The sequence below is a fragment of the Schistocerca gregaria genome, chromosome X (assembly GCF_023897955.1).
Source record: "Schistocerca gregaria isolate iqSchGreg1 chromosome X, iqSchGreg1.2, whole genome shotgun sequence".
In the NCBI taxonomy this organism is placed as follows: Eukaryota; Metazoa; Arthropoda; class Insecta; order Orthoptera; family Acrididae; genus Schistocerca; species Schistocerca gregaria.
The window spans coordinates 680,573,995-680,597,951 of record NC_064931.1 but is presented as its reverse complement, the minus strand read 5'-3'; positions in this window follow the sequence as shown (position 1 = coordinate 680,597,951).

Here is a 23,957-nt window from a genome sequence, read left to right as displayed (position 1 = left end):
AAGGAAGTCGGCCGTGCCCTTTCAAAGGAACCATCCCAGCAATTGCCTGGAGCTATTTAGGGAAATCACAGAAAAACTAAATCAGGATGGCCGGATGTGGGATTGAACCATCGTCCTCCCGAATGCGAATCCAGTGTCTGACCACTGCGCCACCTCGCTCTGTCTAAACTGTTAAGTTAACAAACCATTAAAAGCAGAAATGCAAAAAGAAAGTTCGTATGTTTGTAGTAAAAATTATCAGCATGTAAATAGTTTCATTTGTTATTTATGCTGGTTTTGGATGTTTTTTCCTAAAGAAGGTCAAAAGCCAACCAAATCTAGAAAATTTGTATGCAATGAAATATAAAAAAACATAAAAAAGTGGATTCTGTTACTGTATTAAATATTTAAATGGACATTATAAAAATCATCTCGTTTATAGTAGGCTAAATTGTCATAGGATATTTATTGAATGTATAAAGCAAGAAGTAGGAGAAATTTTAATAACCTATTTTGAAATTGAGGAAATAAGACTATTAACTGTGGAAGAACAATCAGGATATGCAAGAGCGAATAAATGTACATTGCATAAATGTCAATGTTAACAGAAAAATAAAAAGATTCCTCATCATGATGATCTGACTTGAAAATTTCATATATAGAGTATGTAATAATTGTATTTTATAGTTAAAACCCTCGTGGATTTTTAACAATTTATTTCCTGAATTTATCTTGATATGGTGTATATGTGTTGGTAAAAGAACTTGGTTATGAGAAAGAAGAAATAGGTTTAATACCAAATCATAGAGGTAGATACGTTAACTTTGGTAACAGGGCAGAAAATTTGATAATTAGATTTACTGACATTATATTTATAGCTTCTTCACTTTACAAACTTAAGAAAAATTTGAAAAAGAATCAGAATAGAAACATTAGACAAATTTTCTCAGAAGAATTATTCAGTCTAATGATCAGAAAAATGTACATTTATATGATTAATGGGTTCTTGGAAAAATTTCAAGAGAGGCAATTACCAGCAAAAGATGGATTTTATAATAAAGTGGCTCACTGTGAAATAAGTGATGAAGGTTTTAAACATTGAAAATTACTTTAGGAACATTTTAATATTAAAAATTTTCAGAAATAACATGATGTACTATTACTGTCTGATGTATTTGAAATTTTTACAAAAACCTGTATAAAAGCATATGGTCTCGATCTGTCTTGGTTTTTTTCAGCAGCAGGTTTATCTTGGGATTCAGTGTTGAAAATTACTAAAGACCCACTTGATTTATTAAATGTTTATGATATGATTTTGACACATGAAAGTGAATGAGTGGAGGAATATGACAGTGCTGTAAAAGATATGCCAAATCAAATAATAAATATCTGAAACATTTTGATGTTAAAAAGATAACAGATTATTTGGCATATATATATTTGTGCTATGGGTCAATACTTACTGTATGGTGGATTTGAATGGGATGAAAGAATAATTGTGATTGTACAAAAAAAAGAGAAATATCATGTACTCCTAAAATTCGATATATTTTTAAACTAGATTTAGAATATCGAAAAGGACTACAAGATTTACCATTTGCTGCTGAACTTAAGATGTACCAGAAACTAAAGGAAACAAGTTGTTGACTACTCTGACTGACAAACGGAGTTATCTAGTTCACTATAAAAATCTTAAACAGTATCTTGGAATGAAAGTAAGAAAAATACGTAGAGTCTTAAAGTTCAATCAATCAGATTGCTTGAAGAAATATATAGATATAAATGTGTATATGAAAACGAAAGCCGAAAATGATTTTGTAAAAGATTGCTATAAAATCATTAATAGTTTAGTGTTTAGAAAAACGATGGAAAACATAAGAAACAGAGTTGATATAACATTAGTGCCAGATGGAGATAAATGTGATTAACTTATCACTAAACCAAACTTCAAAGGAAGAACTATATTTCATGAAAATCTTGTTTCTACTGATGTGAATAAAAGAAAAATTGTGCTCAATAAACACATGTATGCTGGTATGAGTATACTTGATTTATCTAAAGAACTGCTGAATGATTGTCACTATAGAATAACGAAACCGAATATAGAGTAAATATTGATTTCTGCTATCAAGATGTGGTCACTTAAATTTACAATATGAAGATTTTTATAAAGAATGAAATGAATGATTGATTACCCTGATACAAGTTTTTATTCAAAACATAATATTTATAGAATTCCAGAAGTAAGCAAGAAAGCTTCAGGAAAAAGTGAAAGACGAATGCAATGGAAAAATAATGGAATAATTTTGTGGTTTAAGAGCAAAAATGTGTGCCTATAAACATTGTGTTTAAAATGTAAAGGACTTAAGAAATCTATTGTTAAAAATGGAATAAGCATAGAAGATTATAAAGATTCTTTGTTTAACAACAGGGAACAGTAGAGAAAAATTTACATGATTCAAAGCAAAGTATGTGAAATGCACACAGTTGAAATAAACAAGAAATCATTAAGTCCTCATGATGATAAAATGATTTATTTATGGACACTGATTTGAATGCCAATGACTCTCTCCAACCATTGGATAATCAATTAGAGGCATAAGCATATGGACATTACAAATTGTACAAAAGTCTAATAAAAGTTTTCTATATAGATGGAGATTCTTATCAAGAAGTTCAACAACTCAAGTGTCTCGAAAGTGATTAAAAAAGTGAATTAAAGATAAATGTCTTATATAATAGTACTGGATGTGAGAATTTAAATACTAGATATGGAGAAAAAATTGTGTAGAACTTAATATTGAGCTTATGACTGTTTTGTCAGATTGATATTCTAAATTAATAACTGACTGGGATTTTCGATTAGTTGAAGGAAGTCAGATGAAACTGAATCATATAGGAATGAAGATACTTAAAAGTAGGAATAATGAATTTCAGGAACTGGAATTCGATGTGTGAAAATTTTTATAAGAGGTTTATTTTTTCGTATTAAATTTTATAACTTTTAAATGGATAATACTAAACAACTAAAACAGTGTAGTAATTGTGTAGTTAAAAATATTGAAGAACTTTGTAAAGATAAGTATCAAAAAGATGGATATCGTAATATATGTAAAGAATGTGTGTCTTATTACCAGAAAATTAATGTTTCATGTGAATGCGTTAGAATTGTAGGTAAAACAACCCTAAAAATATCTACAAGCGATAGTTCATACAAATCTTATGGCTGCTTAAGAAGAAAGGATTGGAAAAATTTTGTGTAAGCAATAGAACAGTTTTTATTTATTTCCTTACATTCACCTTTTATAGTAAAATACACTGAACCAGTTGGCCAGCAAAATTTTAATATGAATTATTCTTTGGGAGAATGATTTAAATTTGTTGTGCTGTGCACCTTTTACAAAAAATAATAAATTTATTTTATTACTTTCACCTTTTTCGTGAACTAAATATTTTTTATAACAAGTGAAATTTATGAGAAAAAATATACTTTTTCTTAATTTTCTAAGTAATTAATTGTATAATGTACGTTTTTTAAATGAGAATAAGTGAGTTAGATCTTAAAATTGGAGTATAATAGCAGTCTTTAATAGGTTCTATGTAACTTTTTTACATTTGGCTGCTGGATGCAGTTCACATTTTTCTCTCTCTCTCTCCCTGCATCACGTTATTCTGTGACATCGAATGACATGCAAAAAATTACAGCAGGGCTACTGATCACAGATGAGATAACTCTGTAGCCCAGACAGATGTAGTAACTGATCTCACATCTCCTATACATGTCCATTCTCCAAAAAATTTAAATATATTCCGCTTTTTTTGAGAAAATTACCAACCACTGGTATGTCGTCATTATTTGGAAACTTCCACCACAGCAAAGAAAAAGTGATAATTTAAACTCCAAAGAAAAAGACATACAGTCTAACAGAATATCACATAACGATCTCTTTCAGTTTGATGGACAAAATTACATGGTTGGAGAGAGTCATTGGCACTCAAATCAGTGTCCATAAATAAATTGTTATCAGAAACATTTCAGACCCATAAAATAACATTACAGAATACAGAATATACTGCACTGCTGCTCCTCTAGACTCTGTGAAACTGGCAACAGGTCAGGAGCACACCTTCAGTTGTGCACGTCTTTAAGGTGGTTTAGTGCATGCGCAATCCGCGTGACGTAATTGCCTTATGGGTCAAACACATACATATTTGATAAGAAACGTGCATGGTTCATGGTGTGCTCAGCTAGCCCTGCCTCTCAGCTAGAAGTTGACATCAGTTACACTAGATGGTAGTACATTGTGGCAGAGTTTTATCCCTGTTTGCTCAGCGTAAATTTTGCTAGATGATTGCAGGATTTATGCTAATTCACTCACTGTATACTGTAGTAAACTTAGATCGGATGTCAGTATATGTTAAATTAGTGCTGACAGTAAACCTATGTTTCTGAGTGGGTTATAGGATATTAAGTTATGAATTTTATCATTCAGTTATCAATATGAGGAGCTGAGAATCACAAAGGCCTAATGCACATCACTGTCAATTGTGAGATTGTAGAATTTATTCATGCTTCTGAAATCTGTTAACCTTACAGTGAGTCAGGTTCATCTGTGATGTAGGCCCACACGGTACATATGAAAATACACGAAAAGCTGTATCACTGGTTTCACTAATATTCACTTTAATGTGCACTTTAGGTTCTTTTCGATCTCAGCGCCTCATTAGTATTTTAGGCAAATGACCATGTTGATAGGCATTACTCCTTGAATTTAATCATTTTCACAAATGGCATTTTGTTTTTCGAGTTGGTTGTTTAATGTGCGGGAATCAGCTTTCATGTGTAAACATGAACTACATTGAATCTATTTTAAATGCTAACAGAAAAGGAAATGTGTGAGGATGGGTCATGTGTCGTGGTTGGTAGCTCAGTCGGTAAAGCACCTGCCCGCAAAAGGTAAAGGTCCCGAGTATGAATCTCGGTGTAGCACAGAGTTTCATTCTGCTGGGAAGTTACATAGTAGCCCACACTCCGCTGCAGAGTGAAAATCTCATGCTGGGAACAGAAAAGTAAGTTACCAGGAAAAGTTAGCAGCAAAGGAACTAGGGCCTCTGATAACAGATCCTTCAATGGAGAGAGGGACAAAATCAAACAAGTGTGACTGTAAGTGAACATTTAACAAGGAAGTATACAGTTAGCACAAATTGTTGTGAGGCTGAACGTAAGAATATCTGATTTTCAGTCCAGAAGTAAATCTGTTAGGGATCTTGTACATTTGTTCAAAAAACTGGAAAAGTACAAAAATTGCTATTTACACAAAAATGTGAAATGGAAAGCTTCAAAAGCTTACACATTATTTTGTTATTGCCCTAAACTGTACTTAATTACGTACAAAACAATAAAAACCCCAAATGCAATTCTTTCTTTTGTCAGATAAGTTTTGCATATCATTATTATTTTTAACACTGTTAATATTATTGGCATCAGTTGTAGTGTATGAACTTGCTTATAAGTTAACTGTTATACAGCAGATGTTATTAATTTTCACACTCTCACATTTCTCTGAATCTAAAATTTTGTGACCACCCAGGGTATACGTACGAGCTGCCACTGAAAACTACATGATTATTTTCTTTATTTCATACATTGTGTTACCACCCACGCCATGCTGCATGAAAATGCACATGAATAAATAGCAAATTAAAATGAAGAAGTAAGCACTACAATCAGTAGCCTAATTGGATTTAACAGACTCATTGCTGTTTACAGTAACATCACCACAGTCCTAATGACCTTCCTCTTCCACACCGAAGTCACAGTCAGATGTTAGGCAGTTTTCTTCATGTGTAGCATAATATAGCGGTTTAGCCTCAACACCACATCTCTAGAGTACTCCCTTCTCACACTATTAAGGCAGATACATGCGGCATCAGTCTATTCACCTACAGAACATGATAGGAAATGGCTTAAGTTTGCTAAACACATTGATTGTTCTCCTTAATATTTATGGAATAACGTTGCTTGTGAGAACCAACCGTAATTCGTTAATATCTGTATTCGACTGCATGTGTGAGAACACTGTGCTACGTTGGGATACAATATGGTTTGCCTGCTTCTTTATGTAGAGCGGCTGTGTAAAACTTATATTGCCTTTGTTGAAGTATGTGTTATGAAATCCCACGCAGTTTACAGGAGGAGGGGGGTAAGATTAAAACTGAATGCAAACTGAGCATAATTCCTAAACTATTCTCGGTCTTAAGTGTCTGGGTACCTCAACCCCCCTCAATTCTGCTATTTTTTCTCTAATTTTATGTATACTCAGTCAATTTACGTAAGTTTGATAGGTTTTCGCGATTTTATATATTTCGTCGTATTTCCTTAGATTTTACGAATTGTACCAGATTTTCCACCATTTTTACCGATTTATGTCATTTTTTATAATTTTTTGATAGTTTTCCATATGTATGTGATCGTATTGCTTACATACCCAAACGATGTCTGCTTTTATATGAATATATTTATGTGCCTTGTACATCAGCTTACTAAACATCCCAAGAATTCCTCTCTTCCCAATAATATACATGCATACATTATGGGTAAAACGATCATGAGAAGTATAGAACACTCAACTTGTACATAGATCAAGCTCAACATGTGGTGCAGATGATGGATACATTGGAAACTTGAAGTCTGGAAACAGTTCTGTGTACTGCTACGACACATCAGAGAGCTAAGTTGCAGATATGTGTGGTGATGCACTTGATGGAAACTCAGTCTGAAAACAGTTCTACATGTTCATTTGACTTGCACTCTATCGTGAAAGGTTCTGTAACAGGGAACTGAGATGTGTACAGAGCTGATTTCTGTTGCTGCTAGGATATTTACCATAAGAATATGGTCTTATTGCTTACTACACGAGCATCCCTACTTCTGTTCATACCTTCCATCTCTTATACACAAACCTGTTGCAAGAGGCCACTTCCTTTAATTATAAATAGGTGAACAAGTGATGCTCTTCTCAAGAGTCATCAAATCATGAGTGTGGCACATTTCTTGCCTATGTCTCCTGTCACATTCAGAACTCAAATTAATCATCAAATTGACTAATTTAATATGGTTCAATTTTAAATTGTTGGTGTATCCATGCATCACCTCAATAAAATAAACACAGTGAACGGTTGTAGAAGTGTGAATGAGAATGGTGGCGTATTTAAGTTTATAAAAATAATGACAAGTTTTTATTCCTCCTTTTATAACTACACTCAAGCTGATAAATCTTACAAACAAAAGAGAAATGTAGATCAGAAAAGGGTTGGTGTTTGATTGGCAAAGCATTTATTGGTGTGGAAACTGTACAAATTCTCCCCTGAATTAAAACCTCTTACAACGCAATCTAAGTTTGTTTACATGAATCCACTGTGAGACCCAAATGTATTCAAATGGAACCAATTACGACCAAGTGCACCACAAATTAGTGTTCACAGAGAACAGAGAGCTATGAATATCATTTAACATACCTACGCTGGTGCAGCAATAAATTACCCTTTCACCATAATGCAGGCAGCAGCAGAAAACGGTACACAAATCCTAGGACTTGCCTTGTCTCGATGATATACATGCTGGCATTTAGGATAGGACGAACATAAAAAGTATAGTAACAGTCGTTTCGTACCTATATGAAACTGAAGACTCGATTTATGTGCAAGATGTGACAGGGAAATTGAGTGTTTCACATACATCTTCAATCGGCTAGAGGAGGGTACCGAAACAGGTTTGCCATCGATGGACATGTTTCATCACACATGAGTAGGAAGTCCTCTGTTGACTTTGGTATGGGGAGGTTTCCCGTTAACAATCGCAGGTAGATAGTGCTCTAAGAACCCGCTATCGTACATTTTTTTGAAAAGGTCATTAATATACATAGACAAACGTCCTTGTTGGTGCTTCACATCTGATGTTTGTTGTGTGCGCTGGTGAAATTTAGAACCGTTCTGGCAGATAGCATAGCCGTAGTGCAGCGTCAAAATGACGTCTACATATGACTCACGTTACAAGCAATGTGCTGTTATTGAATTCTTGTGTGCAGAAAAAGATACCATTGTGAACATCCATAAACGTCTGTGTACAGTGTATGGTGTTGCTGCAGTTGATAAGAGTCCAGTTGGGCGATGTGTAAAGAAAGTTACAGCCTCAGGCAATACAGAAACAGAGCTCCATGATCAGCCACACTCGGGACGTCCTGCCACAGCCACTGCTCCAGACATTGCCTCATCCACCCTACAGTGCATAGATTCTCTATGGGGAACACACTTTGAAGATGACGAGACACGTCAGTCATGCAGTGAAAACATGGCTACCCCTATATGACAAGAGCTTTTACTAGCAGGGAATACATTCTCTTCCACAACATTGGCTTACAGCCATAGAAGGTGATGGAGACTATGTAGAAAAATAGGACATGGACAAGCCATGTTGATGTATATTTTCACCAAATTCTGACTCTTAACAATATATATGTTCTGAGAAAAAAAGGTGTGGTTTACTTATTGAACGGTCCTTGTGTATAAATCGAACACTGGTTATACCACACAACTGATACGCCCCAAAGGAGAAAATGGTTAAATGCATGATAAGTGACCTGCAGCAACATCTCCCTCTCTCTAGATTGTATTTTCAGTCTACCATCAAATCATACCTTGTTGCAACCACTCTCAAAACGCCAGTCCATCTACTTTCTATCATCCCTTAACTCAGACCCTTGTCAATTTAGAGGCAGATCGCTCTGCTCTGCCCAGAGTAGACACAAGTTAGTGTTCAAGAATGCATCCGCAATGTGTTATATCTGGACTGATGTTGGGCTGCGGATCCACAATATGCCATATGTTTTGCAGGTGGATGCGCCATGCATTATATCCAGAGCGGTGTTCAGAGACAGATCCACAATACAGCACGTCACAGACGGGTTAGGGTTCGAAGCTGGATACATGACATGTTACATCCAGAGATGCGTTCTCTGTTCGAAGCTGAACCCACCATCTAGAGCACTGGGTCATGGGAGCCGTCTGCAATACATATACAGAAGCAGACACATAGAAAACAGAACAAACGCACTGCAACTGTAGATTAAGTGGTTAGAGGTGCAGTCAACTTGCATATATCACTATTACCTCAATAGACATACAGTAGAATGTTATTAAAAGACTATACAGCAATTGTTTGTGAGGTATTTGTTGGCTGACACAGCATGACTCGTATACAATAGCATGTTCTGTGTGTGACTTAGAGGATTATGTACTTGCGATCGTTAATAGCATATGGAGAGATCTTGTGCACCTGGATGGGCGCCACGAGTAGGACTGGTGCAGGTATAGTACCATCCTACTTCCAATCATCTGCAAATTATATCCAGGATAATGTTGTAGAGATTGTTGTACAAAGACAATGCAGTGAGATATTTCAATCTAAAATTTTATCCTAAGAACGCGAGTATGTTCTGTGACTCCCATTCGATTAAGGAAAGATGGGCAATCGTAATTGTAAATTACACACTATGATCGAAGTGCTAGAAATGTGTAGGTTGGTATAGGATGCTGTCAGGTATACTTTGGTGTATGTGTTCGAGAATTAGCCTTGAATGAATGTACTCACAGTCTAATATATGGTACCCACAAAGTAATGGAGGGCTAGTATAGCGATGACATAGAAATTGGGAAGCATGCTGTCGAGTCATTAGTCGGCATTGGAATTACGGATAATTTATCACATTATCAACTGTAGTGCTTATTACAGTACATTTTCCCTTGTCGACGTTCTTTTCCATTCCATTCATCCACTGGTACACTGTTGATTACCACATAATGATTGACTGACATCATTTGTTTGATATGGAGAAGGAGTGTTGGTGGCAGCAGCACCTTCTGGGGATGACCTGCACCAAAACAGAGATCATATAGATGACTGAAATATGTGGAATCAATCAAAACGCAACAGCTAGACTTCTGCTACCATGTCACTGTGCAAGATGAGTTTAAAAGTAAAGGCCATCAATCATCTTCAGGCAGCTGTTTGAAAGCTCGTGAGTGTTTCGAATAGGATGTTTCAGAATGCCTGAAACTAGTGCCGTGCACTGCACAAATGAATTTGAGTGTTGCAGATTACACTGAAGGATTTATTTCAGCCTTATATAAGATTTACCCATTTAACATCCAATTCCACTGGCGTGTATGACAACCGTTCTCACGTCTGTAATGTGGGTACGTCTTCTAGAGACAGAAGTCTCCGTTAGCCACTTTCATTAATATGGTATGACTTTGCCTCCTGACACCATGCATCGCTGCTCTCTCTGGTGTCTCCAAGAGACATATTATGTGTGGTTATAATTAAACTTTCCGTATTCAACACATTATAACACAGAAACTAATTACAGTACGAGTATCAAACTTTGTAACACTAATGGGGAAGAGAAATAATGCAGACTGGATGCAACTGAAACGCTTTTAATGTACTACTATGGTAAATCATACCATTACATACGGGTACCATTAGTTCTACAAAAGGAGTTCAATATGATGCGCCCATCAGTGTACAGAAGAGTCTGAAATCACAGAACTGCATTCTGCACAGCAGAAAGAAGAATGTATGCAGGTATGCTGGTTACCTCTCTTGATATGCTGCGCACATGTGAACGTTCCCCTGGTAAATCCTGTCCTTCAATTAGCCTCACAACCAGAAATCACAGAGTGTGAGATCAGGTGATCTTGCTGGCCAAGCATTTGGAAACGATCGGCTGATAATTCTATCACGAGTGATGTGCGACAGGACGCCATCTTCCATGAAAACTGTTGAGTTCCGTGCGTCTCTCTCCTGTAGGACAGGTATGATATTCTGGCGAAGCATATTGTAGTAACGCTGGCCAGTCACACTGCACGTCTTTGAGCACCAAACTGTTCAAAAAAGTAGGGGCCAATGATTAATGTAGCCATGATGCTGCACTGTACGGTGACACGTTCACTATACAGAGGAACTTCATGCACAGTTAGTAGAGGCGAAGATCCCCCAATCGGCAAGTCTGTGTGTTCATCTCACCAGTCAGAGAAAAATGAGCTTTGTCTGTCCATAGGATGGTCCAGGGCCAGCCCTCGTCAATGCACAAAGGACGTGGCCAAGGGAACACAAGAAATGGAGTCTGCAACTCGTGGTCTAGTGGCTAGCGTTGCTGCCTGTGGATCACAGGGGCGTGGGTTCGATTCCCGACCAGGTTGGGGATTTTCTCTGCCCAGGGTTTGGGTGATGGTGTTTTCATCATCATTCGTGAAAGTGGCTAGATTGGACTGTGTAAAGATTGGGACTTTGCACGGGTGCTGATGACTGTGCAGTTGAACGCTCCAGAAACCAAACATTATCATCATCATCATCACCAGCAATGGAAATTGGGTCAGTGGCGTGCGACTGTCCCCAATGAGATAATGAGAAGTGCAGAATTTATCCAACTCCTTGTGACCGACATTGAAGGGTGTAGAGGTACTTATGGGAACAATCGGTAAAGTCGGTTGCTTGTAAAGAATCGGCTCGTTCAGTTGCAGTTTTACATATCAGTTAAATTATTAATTCAGCCCCTCGAGTGAAACGAGTCTATGGGAGCAACTGAATTAAAAAACTTAATTCAGTCGGTTGTAGCATCATGTTTTTGTTAGACTATTCTTTCGTTCTTTTGAGTAACAGCAGGTTATGGGAACAACTGAATGAAAACAATCGATTCAGATGGTTGCAGTTCTATGAATAAGTTAGGTTATTATTCATCTATTTTTTTCGAGTGAAGTCAGTCTAGAAACTCCGTCCGAAAAAGCCTCGGAAGGCCCAACGGTACCGACCAACCGTCGTGTCATCCTCAGATTATAGGCGTCAATGGATGCGGATATAGAGGGGCATGTGGTCAGCATACTGCTTTCCCGGCCATTGTCAGTTTTCGCAATTGGAGCGACTACTTTTCTGTCAAGTAGCTCCTCCGTTAGCCATACAATAACTAAGTGCACCACACTTACTAACAGCACCCGATGGAGCCAGACGGTCACCTAGCCAACTGCTATTCAAACCCAACAGCACTTAACTTCAGTAAACTGACAGGAACCAGTGTTACCACTGCAGCAAGACTGTTGGCGAAACTAGCCTATGGAAGTAACCAAATGCAAATAGTCGATTCAGTTGGTTTTAGCTTCATCTATTGTTCATTCATTCTTTTGAGTGAAACAAAATCCACTGGAGCAACCGAATGAAACTAATCAAGTAAGTCAGTTGTAGTACTGTGTATTGGTTGGATTATTATTCAGTCATTCTTTTCAAGTGAAACCACTCTGTGGGAGCAACTGAATGAAAACAGTCGACACAATCCATTGTGGTTTAGCATATAGACTGAATTATTCAATCTTTGTTTTCAAGTGAAACCAGTCTATAGTTGTATATTTTTAACTTCTCGCCGCGTAATGAGTGATCCATCAAATTTCGGACAAGCAGCCGCGCAAATATTACTTCCTCCACTGATATTTCGGCTCCGTACCGTCCATCCATACTCAGAGTGAGTCGCAAGACTGACGGCAAAGTGCCATGTAAGGCCTTATATACTCCACTGCGGCGGTACTGTTCATACTGGTCACAGTAGCCAGTAGGCAGCTGAGAGGTAGCCTACACTCACACAGGCGCCACTTGATGTAAAAGCGTTCAGACATTCGATCCACTTATCGATGTATGTTTGGCAGCGGTAACACCTTGACGAGTTCTCTGCAATTTCATTACACCAAGAGCCGGATTCCATGCCTTATCGAAATTAAAACCATTATCTCTGTTTATTAAGTTATTGGTTAATCTAATTTCTGTAGCTTCCTTGAAAATAGAATCCCAAAAGGAACAGGTGGATGCTAAATACTTGATGTTACTGTAGTTCATCGAGTGGAAATATCAGTGGACGACTTAATGTTTGCACAGCTGCATACCCGAAATTTAATGGATCAACCTATAGCTCTCCTGTCAAGTGAACGATGTATTCATTCTGTAAACTGAAATTACCCTTCAGTGTTTTAGTTGAATGAGCTATCCAGTCACTCCTCTGAGTGAATCTAGGCTGTAGTACTTTCAAAGTTGAACGAAAGCAATGGTATACATTTGAGGTACACAGTGTACATCTGGATTAGTAATTGTTCTTTACAGGTAACTAAAAATACGGCGATCTGTTGAAAGAGCAGTGATTTATTGTGTTTTGTTACTAACTTGTGCACAATGGCCGCAACCAGTTCGGAAAATTTGAATACTGTTCACGAAATAAGTAAGGAAGCGTGGAATAAACCGTGTTCCTGTAACAAAAAACAAGAAAAGGGGTGAGTTGTGCAAAGTGTAAGAGGAAATTCCATTACTCGTGTGTAAATGCAATGAATAGAGTGAAAAGCTGGAAACATATTGGTTGTTTTCGTTCTGAATGTGACGATAGGGACGAAATCAAAACAGACCTGTTAAAAACGTGTGTGTGCGAAAAGTAATAGTAAGAATGGAACTTAAGTTGGTTCAAATGGTTCAAATGGCTCTGAGCACTACGAGACTTAACATATTGGGTCATCAGTCCCCTAGAACTTAGAACTACTTAAACCTAACTAACCTAAGGACATCACACACATCCATCCCCAAGGCAGGATTCGAACCTGCGATCGTAGCAGTCCCGCGTTTCCGGACTGCAGCGGTTAGAACCGCATGGCCACCGCGGCCCGCTGGGAACTTGAGTATTCTAAAACAATTATATGTCTACCAACAATCGAATTACAGAAGCGAGAATCAGCCAAGAAAGAAATGTGTAAAAACTAGAGATCTGAGGCATCTGACATAAAACACGATTCACAACACAGTGTGCATACCACAACACAGAATGCAATTCAATAAGGAAAGCAATCTAAGGGTGTTACTGACACAACTCCAGTACAAATAACAGCACAATCCTTAAAAGAGAATTCTGTATGTATGGAGAGAACAATTACTCAAGAAATAAATATATACAAGAGATCAGTGCAGAAGTTAGAAGAAGTAGCAAATTATGTGGCAGGAAAGAAGACGCCATATAAGAAGAGAGAACTACTTGCAAAAAGAAGAATAGCAACTAAAGCTCAAGGAATGAGAATATCAACAGGTGGAATATGGCAGTCAACCCGAAGAAAGAAACCACAACCAAGGGACCAGGATTTTTGGTGGGATTAGCAATGGTTTCACAGAAGAAAACAGTTAACAAAGTGATTCATCAAGTGGATGAACAGGTATGTGACTATCATAACGCAGATGATGACAGTGTATCAAGATTAAAGACATAAACCATACCTACAAATTATATAGAGTCAAATTGCTCTCAGAGGAACACAGATAGAGACAAACTACTTACTTTTCTATGAGTTAACATATGTTGTATTAGAAATAAGATTTTAGAATTAGAACATTTATGTAACACTGAGCATGTAGATTTTATATGTGTATCTGAGCACTGGTTAACCCAAGAACAAGTAAATATGTTTGTTTCCCAAGGGTATGTTGTGGGAGACATGATATGTAGAAAACAGAGAAAGAATGCTGGTGCTGGAATTTTTGCCAAAGAATGAATAAAGTTTTCTAGAATTGATGTAACTATGTACTCCTCAGAACTAGACGAGGAGTTTAGTGGTGTAAAACTAATGAATGAAAATATAGGGGTAGTTAGTCTATATAGGTCGCCAGATGGTGACGTAAATTTGTTTATTGAAAAATGTGAATTAATAGTTAAAAAGATATTGAAGAGTAAAACAAGAATTGCTATATGTGGTGATTTCAACATAGAAATAGTAAACACACAGAGGCCTGTTGCTAGGACATTTTTGAATATGCTAAGATCATTAGACCTCTATTGTACAAATAACTGTGCCACATGTAAGAATGTCTACATAGACAATATTGTTGTGAATTTCCATAGGGATGATTTTACAGTCAGACTTGCAGGAAGTGGACTTGCCATTCATGAGCCACTACTTACACTCTGTAAGAGGCAGCCTGTTAAAACTGAAGAACCTGAAGTAGTAATGGTATGAGGACAAAAGGAAGAATACATAAGTATGGTTGTTGATAGATTAGGAAGTGCAGATTGGGACTTTATATATAATTGACAGTCTTGAAAAAGGGAAGCTGAAATTACCTTTGATAACTTCTTTAAAAAGTATAGTTTTATGGTATTCTTCTTCACCAGTAAAAAGATAGATATCCAAGAGAAATGACTAACTGGTTTACAGAAGAGCTAGCAGGAATTAGAGGAAACATGCATATACTGTGCCAGATACGTAAGAATGCCGCTAACCAAGGAACAGAACAGAATGTGAACATTCATAGGTCATATCTGAAATGCAAAAAATACAAAAAAGCTAAACTTCTTCTGGCAAAAAAGCAAACAGTGTAAAACTATATAGAAAGGGCTCCCAATAAATGCAAGGCAGTATGGCAAATAATAAAAAAAGACAATACACCAAAATGCATAGTAACTGCCGATTGAACCTGAGGAATTAAATCAATACTTTTTCAAATCAGTTAAAGAAATAAGTAACGGTTTTAAAGCAACAAATTCATTTGCAATTGACCTTGTTGGAATTTCTTTTATTATATACAGATGGAAGCCACACTTAAATACTACTTTTCTACATAGTTGCCATTTGAATAAAGGTACTTATCGTAGCGATGGACGAGCTTGCAAATTCCTTCGTCGAAAATTCGGCCGCCTACATCTACATCTACATTCTACATTTATACTCCGCAAGCCACCCAACGGTGTGTGGCGAAGGGCACTTTACGTGCCACTATCATTACCTCCCTTTTCTGTTCCAGTCGCGTATGGTTCGCGGGAAGAACGACTGTCTGAAAGCCTCCATGCGCGCTCGAATCTCTCTAATTTTACATTCGTGATCTCCTCGGGAGGTATAAGTAGGGGGAAGCAATATGTTCGACACCTCATCCAGAAACGCACCCACTTGAAACCTGGCGAGCAAGCTACACCCCGATCCAGAGCGCCTCTTTTGCGGAGTGCGCCACTTGAGTTTGCTAAACATCTCCGTAACGCTGTTACGGTTACCAAATAACCCTGTGACGAAACGGCCCGCTCTTCCTTGGATCTTCTCCATCCCCTCCTTCAACCCGATCTGGTACAGAACCCACACTGATGAGCAACACTCAAGCATAGGTCAAACGAGTGTTTTACAAGCTACCTCCGTTGTTGGTGGACTACACTTTCTAAGGACTCCCCCAATGAATCTCAGTCTGGTACCCGCCTTACCAACAATTAATTTTATATGATCATTCCACTTCAAATCGTTCCGCACGCATACTCCCAGATATTTTACAGAAGTAACTGCTACCAGTGTTTGTTCCGCTATCATATAATCATACAATAAAGGATCCTTCTTTCTATGTATTCGCAATACATTACATTTGTCTATGTTAAGGGTCGGTTGCCACTCCCTGCACCAAGTGCCTATCCGCTGCAGATCTTCCTGCATTTTGCTACAATTTACTAATGCTGCAACTTCTCTGTATACTACAGCATCACCCGCGAAAAGCCGCATGGAACTTCCGACACTATCTACTAGGTCATTTACATATATATTATGAAATGCAATGGTCTCATAACACTCCCCTGTGGCACGCCAGAGGTTACTTTAACGTCTGTCGACGTCTCTCCATTGATAACAACATGCTGTGTTCTGTTTGCTAAAAGCTCTTCAATCCAGTCACACAGCTGCCCTGATATTCCATAGGCTCTTACTTTGTTTATCAGGCGACAGTGCAGAACTGTATCAAACGCCTTCCGAAAGTCAAGTGTGTGTGGATATGGTGTTATGAGCGCTCAACAATGTAATCTTTAACGCCCCGAAAGTCAAGGAAAATAGCATCTACCTGGGAGCCTGTATTTAATATTTTCTGGGTCTCATGAACAAATAAAGCGAGTTGGGTCTCACACGATCGCTGTTTCCGGAATCCATGTTGATTCCTACAGAGTAGATTCTGGGTTTCCAAAAACGACATGATACTCGAGCAAAAAACATGTTCTAAAATTCTACTACAGATCGACGTCACAGATATAGGTCTATAGTTTTGCGCATCTGTTCGACGACCCTTCTTGAAGACTGGGAGTACCTGTGCTCTTTTCCAATCATTTGGAACTTTCCGTTCCTCTAGAGACTTGCGGTACACGGCTGTTAGAAAGGGGGGGGGGGGGGAAGTTCTTTGGCGTACTCTGTGTAGAATCGAATTGGTATCCTGTCAGGTCCAGTGGACTTTCCTCTGTTGAGTGATTCCAGTTGATTTTCAATTCCTTGGACACTTATTTCGATGTCAGTAATTTTTTTGTTTGTGCGAAGATTTAGAGAAGGAACTGCAGTGCGGTCTTCCTCTGTGAAACAGCTTTGGAAAAAGGCGTTTAGTATTTCAGCTTTATGCGTGTCATCCTCTGTTTCAATGCCATCATCATCCCGGAGTGTCTGGATATGCTGTTTCGAGCCACTTACTGATTTAACGTTAGACCAGAACTTCCTAGGATTTTCTGTCAAGACGGTACATAGAATTTTACTTTTGAAAACACTGAACGCTTCACGCATAGCCCTCCTTACGCTAACTTTGACGTCGTTTAGCTTCTGTTTGTCTGAGAGGTTTTATCTGCATTTAAACTTGGAGTGAAGCTCTCTTTGCTTTCGCAGTAGTTTCCTAACTTTGTTGTTGAACCACTGTGGGTTTTTCCCGTGCCTCATAGTTTTACTCGGCATGTACCTGTCTAAAATGCATTTTACGATTGCCTTGAACTTTTTCCATAAACATTCAACATTGTCAGTGTCGGAACATATTCAGGGATGCTGCAAAGGCCTTATGATCACTCATTCCCTGTTCTGCACTTACAGAGTCGAAAAGTTCGGGTCTGTTTGTTATCAGTAAGTCCAAGATGTTATCTCCATGAGTCGATTCCCTCTTTAATTGCTCGAGGTAATTTTCGGATAGTGCACTCAGTATAATGTCACTCGATGATCTGTCCCTACCACCCGTCCTAAACATCTGAGTATCCCAGTCTATATCTGGTAAATTGAAATCTCCACCTAAGACTATAACATGCTGAGAAAATTTATATCAAATATATTCCAAATTTTCTCTCAGTTGTTCTGCCACTAATGCTACTGAGTCGGCAGGTCGGTAAAAGGAGCCAATTATTAACCTAGCTCGGTTGTTGAGTGTAACCTCCACCCATAATAATTCACAGGAACTATCCACTTCTACTTCACTACAGGATAAACTACTACTAACAGCGACAAACACGCCACCACCGGTTGCGTCCAATCTATCCTTTCTAAACACCTTCTGTACCTTTGTAAAAATTTCGGCAGAATTTATCTCTGGCTTCAGCCAGCTTTCTGTACCTGTAACCATTTCATCTTCGGTGCTTTCTATCAGCACTTGAAGTTCCGGTAATTTACCAATGAAGCTTCGACAGTTTACAATTACAATACCGATTGCTGCTTGGTCCCCGCATTTCCTGACTTTGCCCCGCACCCTTTGAGGCTGTTGCCCTTTCTGTACTTGCCTGAGGCCATCTAACCTAAAAAACTGCCCAGTCCACTCCACACAACCCCTGCTACACGTGTAGCCACTTGCTGGGTGTAGTGGACTCCTGACCTATCCAGCGGAACCCGAAACCCCACCACCCTATGGCGCAAGTCGAGGAATCTGCAGCCCACACAGTCGCAGATCTGTCTCAGCCTCTGATTCAGACCCTCCACTCGCCTGTGCCTTCAACCACGTGGTTACCTCTTCTTGAAGCTGTGCGTCGTCATCAAAACGCTGCATAGCCAACCACACATTCATTGCTGGGATTAAGTGGACGTCGCTCGGTGCCAGGTCGGGACTGTACGGCAGATGAGAAAACAACTCGAGAACTTTACGAGTGGCATTTGTCGTGTGGGCCCGGGCTTTGACGTGAATCAGCAAGATCTTTGAGCCGAACTTTCCCCTGCGCTTGTTTTGTATTGCTCTTCTGAGGTTGTGCAGAGTTTGGCAATACCTTTGAGAGTTTATTGTAGTGCCTCTTTCCAGGAAATCCTCAAAAATCACACCTTTTCTGTCCCAAAAGACAGTCGCCATCACCTTCCTTGCCGACATTGTCTGCATGCATTTCTTGAGTTTTGGGGGGGATTTGTGTGCCCCCACTGCATTGACTGCAATTTTGTCTCGCAGCTCACATGCTTAACCCATGTTTCGTCACCAGTAAGGATGCGATCGAGTAATGAGTCACCATCTTTCTCGTAAGCGTCCAAAAACGTTAATGCTGCAGCCATTTGCTGATTTTTTTTGTATCTCTGTCAAGATTTTTGGTATCCATCTTGCACAAAACTTCCTGAAATTTGTGGAAAACTCATAGAGAGTTCTTATTGTGATATTACGATTTTCACGGACCGCGGCATCGAGTTTTTCGACAAGTTCAGCAGTCACTATGCTGGGTCTTCCACTTCGCTCTTCGTTATGAACGTTAGTTCGACCATTTTTAAATTTTATGACCCATTGACGCACTCCACCTTCAGTGATTATGTTATCCCCATACACTTCACAAAGCAGCCGATAGATTTCTATCGGTGTACAGTTTTTTGCAATCAGAAACCTTATTACAACACACACTTCACACTTCGCGGCATTTTCAATGAACGCTCACATTTCAAATTGTCACAGTAACTCAACGGAGTACAGCACGAACCTCTCAGTAGCACTGCAGGATACCGACTGAGCGGCGGAATGCCATGACACCAAGATGGCCGCGCTAGCCCCGCCGCTAACGGACATAAACGAAAACGTAATGTACTTTGTGGATAGCCCTCGTACAAAGCAATGACTGGCCTGCAGATTTCAACTACGTGTAACCTCAAGTGTCGTAGGCGCTTTGGATCTTGTCTACTGTCATACACCAAACAGTTACACTAATACATAAAGACAGCCTAAACACTTCAACACTTACAGGCATATGAAAAGAATCTTACAACGTGGAAAAAGATGAACAAAGCAGCTCAGAAAATTGATGGAGCACCAATTGAAGAGAAGCCAAAGCTACACATTTTTAATTTCGAATCTTCAGCTGCGTATGGAACAAACTACATCAATTTACAGACAGAAAAACAATGTGAACATAAATTTACTCTAGCAGCAATAGTGCAACTTAAAAATGATGTTTCAAGTGACATGAATACTTATTATTTCACAGACAGAAGATCTTTTCCCTCGCTTGAGGATAAGGCAACATGCAGATTGTTCAAGAGATATAATGTTGTTGCAGTGGGCGTTTTTGAAGACAAATTGTACAGGATGAAGCTTTTATTGAGCGAAAATGACATTATTCAGGCAAATATAACTCCTAAGGCAGATCACAAAATGTGAAATAAAAGACTTGCACACCAAATCGTCCCCATGTAATAATAATTTTTAAAGACAGACAAAGTCAGTGCAATGAAGAAAATAAAAGCTTATATGAGGATTGCATTGTGGGCAAAATTCACAAGTTGCCCTTCCTCAAAAGTGATTTGAAGTCAACAAAGCCAGGTGACCTGATTCACAGTGATTTGTCTCGCCTTGTGCATGTTAATTCAGCTGGTGGTTTGTGGTACTTTATTTTGTCAAACGATGACTATACCCATGGCGAAAATAAATCTGAAGTGATCAGACACCTGGATTATTACATAACAACAGTTATAAACAAATTGAACATGAAATTAATGTGATCAGAACTGAGAGTGGACTAGAATTCACCAATCAAGAGTTACATTAAACATATAGAATCATGGGATAATAGATCAAATATCAGTATTCTACAGTCCCAATCAGTATGGTGCAGCTCAGCTGAATGTGAGAACAGAACTGTGGTCGTGACTACAAGGGCAATGCTTCACTCAAACGGGCTACCAATATAATAAGGGGTTGAATCCCTAAACATGACAGTTCATACTTTGAACAGAACATATACAAGCAATGTTGGTGGGAAATCACCTCACAAATTATGAACTGCATTGAACTGTGAAATGTCCAAATTCAGGATATTTGGAGAGATGGTTTACACACAGATCCCAAAGGAGATATGGCAGAAATGGGATTCCAAAGCTGAGAAAGGTTATCTGATTGGTTATGATACATAAGTAAAAAGATATTATATTGGGTTTCCTCGCAAAGGTCAAGTTATCTTGGTGCTTTCACGGGAAAATTATACAAGGATTGTCAATTTGACAGAGTTGTAGAGGAAGAAGATGAATATTTCCTAATATCTTAGACCATTGAAGATGAACAGCCCACTCAAGAGGAAAGCCTGAATCAGCCAGAATAAGAGGAAATAAAATTACCTGGAAAACCAAATTCTGAAATCAATTGTACTAAATAGAATGTCAACGAAGACTGCATAGAATCTATGAACCAAATAGGAAGTTTCCCACGAGACAGAGCAAAAATCAATAAGCCTATAAGATATGCCAATCGTAATATAAAGTCTACATATGTGACACACTGCCTTACACCCAGACTCAATGGACTGTGACATCTCAGAAAACTGGCAAGTGGACCATGCAAGAAGAACTCTATGCCCCTTTAATGAAACTTAAATCATGATTCAACCCCCAGGAAAACCAAGAAACATTTGACAATAGATGGGTATTCAAAGTGAAGAGGAAAACAAATGGAACTGTGGACAGATTCAAAGCTCTACTTGTTGGTAGAGTATTTCGACAGAGGCATGGCATGGACTATACAGAAACCTTTAGTCCAATCGTAATAGGACTAATTTTATGCTCCATAGCATCCAAAGGCAGTTTGATAAACAAAAGTGCATTTTTATACTGTGAAATCAGTACCAAGAGATATATCAACAATCCAAAGATTTTGAGGATGATACCAAATGGCTCTGAGCGCTATGGGACTTAACTTCTGAGGTCATCAGTCCCCTAGAACTTAGAAGTACTTAAACCTAACTAACGTAAGGACATCACACACATCCATGCCCAAGGCAGGATTCGAACCTGCGACAGTAGCGATCGCGCGTTTCCAGACTGTAGCGCCTAGAACCTCTCAGCCACCGGATGATACCAAAAGGGTATGCAAGTGGAAGAAAACTGTGTATGGAATCAAACAAACATCTGCACTATGGAATTAACTATTCATCCATGTGTTAAAAAATTCGGCCTGATAGCAACAGAAGCAGATCCCAGCGTTTTTGTGAACAAAAATGGCAGTCTCACATTGATGATAGACCAATTGTATTGGAGTCTTGAGAAATAATCAGTCTGTTGCGGGATGATTTGGAGCTGGAATCTAATGTAACAAGAGGTGATGCTAGCGATTATCTTGGTTTGTAAACAGAGCAGTCTCTCTGTCTTCTTAAATCAAGAGACACAGGTAAGATTATTGTTGGAATGGTATTATATGGATAATATCAATGCCATGGCAGTACCCACTGATTGTGGTCACATGTACTCTCAGCTGGAACTCAACTCAAAAATTATGAATACTCTATACCGTCAAGCTATTGGTAGTTTGCTCTACCTTTTAGTGGCAAGCAGAACTGAATATCACGTATGCAGTGCATAGTGCTTGTCAGTCCCTCAAAAAACCTAAAAGACACACTGGAATGAAGCAGAGAGAATTTTGAAGTACTAAATTGGAACAATCTGTCTGGCTTATATTATCCAAGGAGCAGGGATATCCGTTTTCCTGTTTTTAGTGATTCAGAAGATGCAAGAGAATCTTTTACTTAATGTTACAACATATCCTTATTTATGCAGACATGTCTGAACTTTCGCCTTTTAATGTAGCTTCTGCAAACCTTTTTACAATTTCTGCTAATGCCCACATTTTTATTTTCAGTAATTAAAGCTTTTCATTTTTATTTTCACCTTGTATCATACACAGTTTATATACCTTTTACTGCTGTTATCGAATCACATTTGTTATTTGCTTTCATTCGAAGTTTCGATCATTTTATGCTTAGACATAGCTCTAATGATTGCATTCTTCGGCACCAATTTTTACTTAAAAGTTTAATTTTGTGGAGTACACATATTTTAGCGAACTAGTTTATTCATCCACCTACATTTTCTTTAATTACACATTTCTCACTCATTAAATCAACATATTTGTTAAGCTGAAACAAAAGTTTCATGGCTTTCAAAATATAACCTATTGCACAGAAACATTGTTTTATTAAAAGGGATCTCAAAAAGAACATGACAGTCATTGTTTTACAGCAATTATACTTTTTTGTTTAAGCCCAAAAAGCGTCCCAACTTACCTATGCTACAGGTAAGAGGAACAGCAACCCCACTTTTTTTATTAAAAATCATTGTAGCACCACTACACACGATATGTCATCAGCAATGTCTAACTTACTCTAAACTCTTATTGAGATACAGACAAGAACCATCCTAAAAACATGTTGATCAATCCCACTGCGAGTGTCCTCTTTTTGGGTTTTCGGAATATGGTACCCTACTCTTATTCTAAAATCAACCACAAGCTTTGTTGTTAAACATAATGTAGCCACCATAGCTTGGAACTCACAGAGGCAGAAGGTGGTGGCCTTGTCAACAACAGCAAGCAGGTATTCTGACCAAGCTTCTCAATAGAAGCACTGAAGAACTCAAAGACAAAAAACAGTGAAAGTGTTAAATATTTAGTAACTGAAGTGGGAACGTTCAGATAATCAGATAATAGTGTTTTGTTTGTTTCTCTGATATTTCAAAATAGTGTTATACTTTCACATTTGTAGTTGGTGCACTTTTCCATTTGCGTACATGGTGCTGCTATCTGGGACTTAAACAACTAATTCAGTGGTACAGGGACCACAATTTTCTTTTAATATTTTGTGCTTTATATATCAAGTTTCGGTATCCATTTAGTGAATAAAATTTTGCCAGTATCCTGCAGTGGGACT